At 46.7% G+C, this 7,190-nt stretch overlaps 1 protein-coding gene across 6 annotated transcripts in view; it reads left to right on the top strand.

Moving 5' to 3' along the window:
* The first annotated feature begins 830 nt into the window (after positions 1 to 830).
* Positions 831 to 7,190, top strand: part of myt1lb (myelin transcription factor 1-like, b) — a 78,942-nt gene continuing 72,582 nt past the window's right edge. For 3 of the 6 annotated variants that reach the window (XM_062557228.1, XM_037486721.2, XM_037486719.2), the window contains exon 1: positions 831 to 2,010. The gene's annotated coding sequence lies outside the window, so the exon portion shown is untranslated. The remainder of the gene's footprint in view (positions 2,011 to 7,190) is intronic. The other 3 variants (XM_037486720.2, XM_037486722.2, XM_037486724.2) reach the window with 3 other exon arrangements.

Raw genomic sequence — 7,190 nt, 5'->3', positions numbered from 1 at the left:
TTCTAATGAGGATCAAAACAATGTGCCTCATATACATGTATACCAGATATAAAGAGCACACGTCTTTGCTATGTAATGCTATTCTCGATGTTTATGTTTTTATGAGAATCCATATTACATTTATTTTTACATTTACAGACAAACATATGAGATATTTTTATAGCAGAGTCTGCCCTCGCTGGTGGAAAATGAATAAATTAGCACCTCTTGTCCGGTAATAAATGCACCTAATTTATAATCTTATTGTGATGATGTCTTTAGGAATGAAATTAGCATTCGGTGTGATTGCATGTCTGGGTAAATTTGGAAATCATCATCGTTATTTCCATTCGCATTCACTTGTCACTCCGTTTATGGTTCAAACACGATGATGTAAATAGTGTCTCATATTTAGGAGCGGGGCATCACTAGTGCTCATCACTGAACACATGGTCGCAACTAGCCTGTTTCAATACTCATTCATCTTCTGCACTCTTAATTCTGGGGCTCAGCCTGCCCCGAAGCCTGGATTGGGGGGAAACCAGTGTTAATCAAGGCAGCGGGTTTGCATCCTGCATCTTCTCAGCTCTCTGGATCATCCCAGGCCAAATAACGTGCACTGAACTGGCTCATTTTCGCCTTCTTAAAGTCACAAATTTGTGTCTTTCCCATTTGAAATTAATGCACTGCACATGTTCCACATGGCTCACTATAACCCCCCCGCCCCCATATCCCTCCTCCATTCTCCCTCCTTTTCCCTTCTCTCTCCTCCCTCCATCTCTACCCTGGGCCCGTGGGAAGAACTGACTCTGAGAGCAGACAGTCTGCAGCCCTGAATAAATGTATAAGAGGGAGAAGGGGAAGGGAGGGCAGGCAGAGAGAGAGAGAGAGAGAACGTAATGAGTGTTGGAAGAGGACATACATGCACAGTGTACAGAGAGCGAGAGATACACAGATAGAGGGAGAAAGAAACACAGAAAGAGAGAGAGAGAGCCGGGGAAACCAGTTCAGATCATAGGACTGAGACAGGAGAGAGAGCATTTAAGCTTCCTTCAACTGTCTCTCCCTCGCCTCCCAGCACAAACACATGCTCATACACACTCCCACCCTCTCTCCCTGACTCTAAAAACACACACACACACACACACACACTTGCACGCGAACACACACGCTTACAGATACACACACACACACACACAAGCAGGATTGCTTTAGGGTATACCAGTCGGCTTTGGCAGTCCACTCCTTTGTTGTTTAGCTTTTGGTTAGTCTCAGCGGCGGTGCGGCGTGTGCCTCTATCGCCCGGGTGGGTGCGTGTGTATGTGTGTGTGTGCGGAAGTCTGCGAGGCGGCGTGTGAAGGATGCCACTAGCAGTACCTGGGTAAGTCAGTTCCTTTCCTTCTTTCTCTCCCTCCTCTCCCTGCCTCCTTTTTTCTCTTTCTTTGTGCGTTCCTTTCCTTCCATTCTTCCTCTGATGTGCACTCTCTCCATCTTGCGCGGGATGCTCGCCTCCCTCCACATACTGTGCACACCCTCTACGCACCCCCTCTATTTCTCTATTGCTCTCTCTGTGCGCTCTCTCTCTGCCTCAGTGTCTTTCTCGGGCTGCGTTAAAGCGTCTCCTCCCGACTGTGCTCTCGCCATCCCTGCTTCCCTCGCCCGTTTCCTCCACGCTCTCTTGCTCTTTTCCTCTCTCTCCCCCTCTCCTGTTCGCTCTTTCTTCAGGCTGCGCCTCATTGGTGTGTCCTGATTCCCCTTTTCCATTAGGCTCCAGGCCCATTGGTCGCCTGCCTTCCAACCATTATCTCTACTCCTCCACCCCTCTGTCATCCTTTCTCCCTATCGCTCTTCCTCCTTCCCTCATTCCCAGTCATCTCTCAAGTCGTAAAAATGATTTGCATGCAGGAGGAGAGCAGAAGTTTGCAGTGAATACACTTAGTGAATTGGGAGAGAAGTAAAGGAAAGACTGGAAAAAGGAGAGGAAGCGCATTCTGGAGAGCGTGAGGGAAAGTTTAAAGCGAAGACTGCTTGGTAGGTAACTTTGACTTGTTGTATTACATCTTATTCCTTTGCTTTCATTGTACCTCGACAATCTTGAAATGAAAATATTTGAGTGGTGTGATAGAATATTTCCAAACTGTCATGCTTAACTGGACACAGTTTGTGTTGTAGTGCTCGTCGGTCTTTGCTAATTGTTTAGATGGCTCAAGTCATGTGATGCCGTGTCGCTGGTGCAGTGACTTAAGTGAGTAAAAGTACTGGTGGGCTCAGGTGATTTGGTTACTTTATCTTCCCAGTCGAGTTGCTCTGGTATGTATAATATCGTGTTTATGTCATATCGCTTTTACCTTGATTGCTATTGGAAAAGGAACAATGTCTTCCCTCCTGAATGCTGTGTGATTTCACAAAGAAGCATGCAGAACTATCGGTTAAATATGGGCACCCATTTAAAAGTTTACACTGTAAGTTTGTGTTCGTACTGTAGATAATGCTTCACTGAAAACTTAATCTGTGTTGGGAATAGGATAGTCTGAAGCACTGAAGCAGTTTTCATCAATACGTATTTGTTTTGCAGTTCAATCAAACATTATATTGTAGTTATTATAATTAAAATAAAATAAGGGTTCTAATAGTTTTATTAAATGTGGTTGCTCCTGAAGGGCTTCAGTCTGCTAAAATGAGTCTCTCATGGAGAGCGATGTGTTGTGTTTGCTGTCAGCCGGAGGTCCAGGGGGTAGCGAGGACACCACATCCAGGGAACAGAGGCACTGTGACTGCCAGAAAACAACTAGAAGTAGAGGAGATGGAGAAGAGAAACTCGGGGAGAGAAAAACAAGGGATTTGAAGTCGGAGGAGAGCTCTAGTTCCCAACTTTAAATACAGTAAAAGCTCTGGTGTAGTTGCATGCATATAGCACGTACACACGCACACGTGCAATAGTCACTCCGATCTATATTTCATCTAACTCACAGTACTTCTTGTGATTTACATGTCAGATGTTGTCCCTGCCAGTGCTCCCGTGGCAAACACTGTACATACACAGCAGAAAGCAGATGTCTTTCAAACGCAAGTGATCTGCTTGTGTCTCCTCTCCCTTCCCCAAAGTGTGTCAAAAATGAGTGTTTTTCATGTGAACAAATGAGAGAGACAGTGTTTGAGGAAATCTGGGGATATTTGAGGGATTGTAACAAATAATCCCAACAGGATGCCGGCCTTGTAGTCATAGGTTTGTTTGCCTGGAGATGGCAGTTTGTGTCACTTTATTGAGGCGACTTGGCACTTCTGTTATGCTCTTTGGGAGGTTCCTATCACTGCAAGAGGAAGGAAACATCTTGCTTGTTAGAGGGAGACTTGTGTTGGTGTGTGCCGAGAGTGTGCCGTGTGCGTGTGCGTGCGTGCCACCATGGTGCCTGATGTGCTTTGCTGAGCGAGCCGAGGACAGGGAGACAGCTGAATGTGATTAAATTATAGAGGGAAAGCACGCTAGCCAGCTCTGGCTGCGACCAACATTGCGGGAACCCCCCCCCACACACACACACACTTTTCATCTTTTCTCTGTGCCGCTTGGTTCTCTCTCTGGTGTCAAAGTGAAAGAAGCCAGCCCCTCATAATTACAACAGTCTAGTCAGAACTGGAGGGGGGAGGAATATGGACTGAGGTTGTAGGAAATGTACAGAATATGCCATTCTAACAGTCTTTGTGGTTATACATCTTTTATTATCATTTTGTCTAAATGTAGTATTTCAGTATTGTAGAAAATGTGCGGGATTTTCAAAAACCTTTGTCTGCAGATTGAGTTTAATGACTGTGATGGTGGGTGGGAGGAGGGGGTCTTTACTCCAGCCTTGCGTGAGAGATACTCTATGTCCCATATTCCTCAGCAGCCTAATGAATGAGCTGCAAAAAGCCTCCTGGGGACCCCCTGCATGCAGTTGGCAGGGGTGTGTGTGTGTGCGGGGGGGGGGCATGTGCTAATATTAGCCTCCATATTGAGTGGCTGGGTCACACATTCAAACACTGTGCTTAGCATGTCTGAGCCATACCGTGCTATAGCATGACTGTGCATTCACACTATAGCCGTGTGCTGCAGTGGTCACTACTGCAAGCGCACACTGATGTACATACTATGCATTTACCATAATATGTTCAAAACACACATGCGTGTATGTGTTTGGATATGAATTAACATTTATTATCCCTAAACCCAGGTGCAGTATACACCCCCCCCCCCCCCCAACCGACATCCCCGCCCTTTAAAAAAATGTTTACAATCATCTACTGATCATGCGTACGGGGGAGTTCCGTCCCAATGGGCACAAACAGACACGCGCCACCGGCCGACAGTAAGCGCAGGACGCACATTTTATTTCTGTGTATGCCCCACCCTCTCACCCCCCCACACCCTAAACCTAAGGGAAACACAGAATGCTTGTCACGGTGCCAGTAAACTCAGATGCTCTGATCTAGGGAGAAAAGTTGTTCTAATCAGAAATGGATATATATGGTTAACACAACATTGTGTTACAGTGCAAAAACAATGCGTTGTAAACCAACTTGTACCCAGAACCAGTTGCTGGTCCGTCAAAATTCCAGCGTCTGCTGCACTGGGTGCAGCCTCCAACTCCACAACAGGAGCGTAGCTCCCCACTCCATGCAGATCGCCCCGTGTCCCTGCTGTGAAGGCCACGACAGGCTTCACAGCGCCAGGCTGTGGCGCACTTACAGAAGGGCCGGACCGCAGGATATTTTCCACCACGGACGCTGTCTGCTCCCTCTCCTTATGATGAATCATAGCACACACACACACACATACACACAAAACAATTGTAGCAGCAGCTGGGGTTGTTTTAAACATTTCCTCTCAGACATTAGTTCCTGATTTCCTCTCTTCTAACTTGTACAAATGGCAGATGGATCAGCCTGCGGTTGCGTCTTGAATGTGTATCCTTGTGTTTTTGTGTGAAGATACCACAGGGAATCAATGTGTCCCTCCAATCAGCCTCCATGACGTGGTCAGTCGAGGGCGGAGAGGGAATTGATCTATTTGAGCAGACACAACGTCAATACTGACGTCTACTAAGTGTAAGATGTAGCTGCTCTTGTGTCCTTCACACACGCGTCCCTGCTACAGGCTACTCATTATGGCACATTCATCACTCAGAACAACATAGTGGATTTTTCTTAACTTAGCTTTTGCTGTTTTATTTTTGCAAAAACTGTATTTGAAGACTGAAATGTGGGTCTGGACAGTGACCAGGTGAAACAAGGCAAAATTCCAATACAGATTTTGCAGCTGTTAACGCCACTGTTACTTCACAACCAGGAGGATGGGGTTAAGATGTAGTTTAAGGAGCTGCCAGTTTCATTCTCATATGTGGAAGGGTGTGCTTGTATAATTACTTACCTAATTGGTAGCTGTCATGTCACCACAGAATTTTTTACTCTCGCAAAAGCAGTAATATTGCATGTGACAGGTGACCACCCGGACCTGGTTCTTCATCCTTCTTGTTAGATAGGCGTATAGAGACAATCTTTGTGTGGGTATCCCTCCAGAGGTAGCACGGGGGCCCTCCACCACACACACACACACACACTTTCGTGCCTTTCCTCAGGGAAAACATGATCTATCTCCTGGCGGGCAGGCCAATTAAAAACCAATCAGCCTGCTTGGAGCGCGCTGGTAATGGGAAAGCCTCGGCAATGGAGGAAGTGGGGCTGATTAATGGACATTTTCACCTTGTGGCATAACAGCCTCCCGCAGGCATCCATCACCTCTGGGGACAGCGCTCACTTACACCTCGGGCCCCACACCTATCCAGCCCATCAGACACAGTGTAGAGGTAGCAAACGTCCGAGCATATGATGATGAGCTCCGAGTGCCACATTAGATCTTCGTAGCTGTATATTACGCCGCCTCACCTGGAGCCCGCTGGGATCATTCACTGTAAGGTGGCAGCCTGCCTAATGGGGGTTTTGCTGTTACACATTAGATGTGGTGGTCACTGCTCTGCAAATACTCTTTGAATGCTCCCAATAGTATTAGTAGCTTAACTTCTGCCAGGGTACAGGCATTAGAGTAAGTGTTTGGAGCCTATATTTGTTTTGTGAAAGCCGGACTTTCCCACTGGGTGTGGACACGTTTACAGTAGGATCGAGACTAGCTGAGGCGGAGGGTTAAAATACGTGTGCCTGTGTCTTTCCCTCAGGTGCCATTGTGAGGCAGCGAGCATTCGAAGAAAAGTATCCAACGGTGCTAGCCAGGTTCGTTCCATTTCAGGAGTTGCCGTGACCTACTTCACACAGCCAGCAAGCTAGCTGTAAATAAGGGTTTTCATGACCTGCTTAGGCCTTTTCCCATTCCCAAGACCGCTGCCAAGAACATAGGAGCAACTGGAGGGAGCGCTGCTCCGACGTGATCAAAGCCCTGACCTTGGGACTGTTACAAATTTAGTGCTACATTTAGTATGATCTGAAAGTTGTGCATGCAAACCGTGACCAGAAGGGAAGGTACATGTACAGTAGGTGTTCCGCTAGATAAGATAATTCACAAATTGATATTCACTTCTTAAGAGTAAATCATTTTGAAGGCTTAAGATCGAGCACTGGGCTATATACCGTATTTTCGCGACTATAAGGCGCACTTAAAATCCTTTTTTTTCTAAAAAAACGGCGCGTGCGCCTTGTAATCCGGAGCGCCGTATATATGGCTCAATTGGTTGATCCATACTGGTTAACGAGGATCCATTGGAGGGAAAGTCTGGTGCCAGCAGCCGCGGTAATTCCAGCTCCAACAGCGTATTGTAACGGACTGTGTTTTCATGTTCTGGAGCGGCGTTGCACTTTACAGAGTTTTGGGATGGTCAGTGAAGGGCGCACAATGTGACGTCACTCATCTTAGTGCCACCTATGGGGACGCGGGAATTGTTGTTGTTTTGGAGAGCGATGGTGTGTTTTTGTTCGGCGTAGGCTACGGCCGACAGGAGCCTGTTTCTCCACAATAAAAGCAGAAGATAAGCACATTGTCCAGAGACAATTAGCGAGAGTGGCTACAGTATATTAAAGCTCGTAGTTGAATGTCGGGATCGCGCTGACGGTCCGCCGTCTGTTCCAGCGCTGCCTCTCGGTGCAAGATGCACCAAAGCATTTGCCAAGAATGTTTTCATTAACCAATAACGAAAGAGATATTGTTAATATCCACATTAACGTTTGAA

The sequence above is a fragment of the Pungitius pungitius genome, chromosome 14 (genome assembly GCF_949316345.1).
Source record: "Pungitius pungitius chromosome 14, fPunPun2.1, whole genome shotgun sequence".
Lineage (NCBI taxonomy): Eukaryota > Metazoa > Chordata > Actinopteri > Perciformes > Gasterosteidae > Pungitius > Pungitius pungitius.
This window is presented reverse-complemented; position numbering and strand designations above follow the sequence as displayed.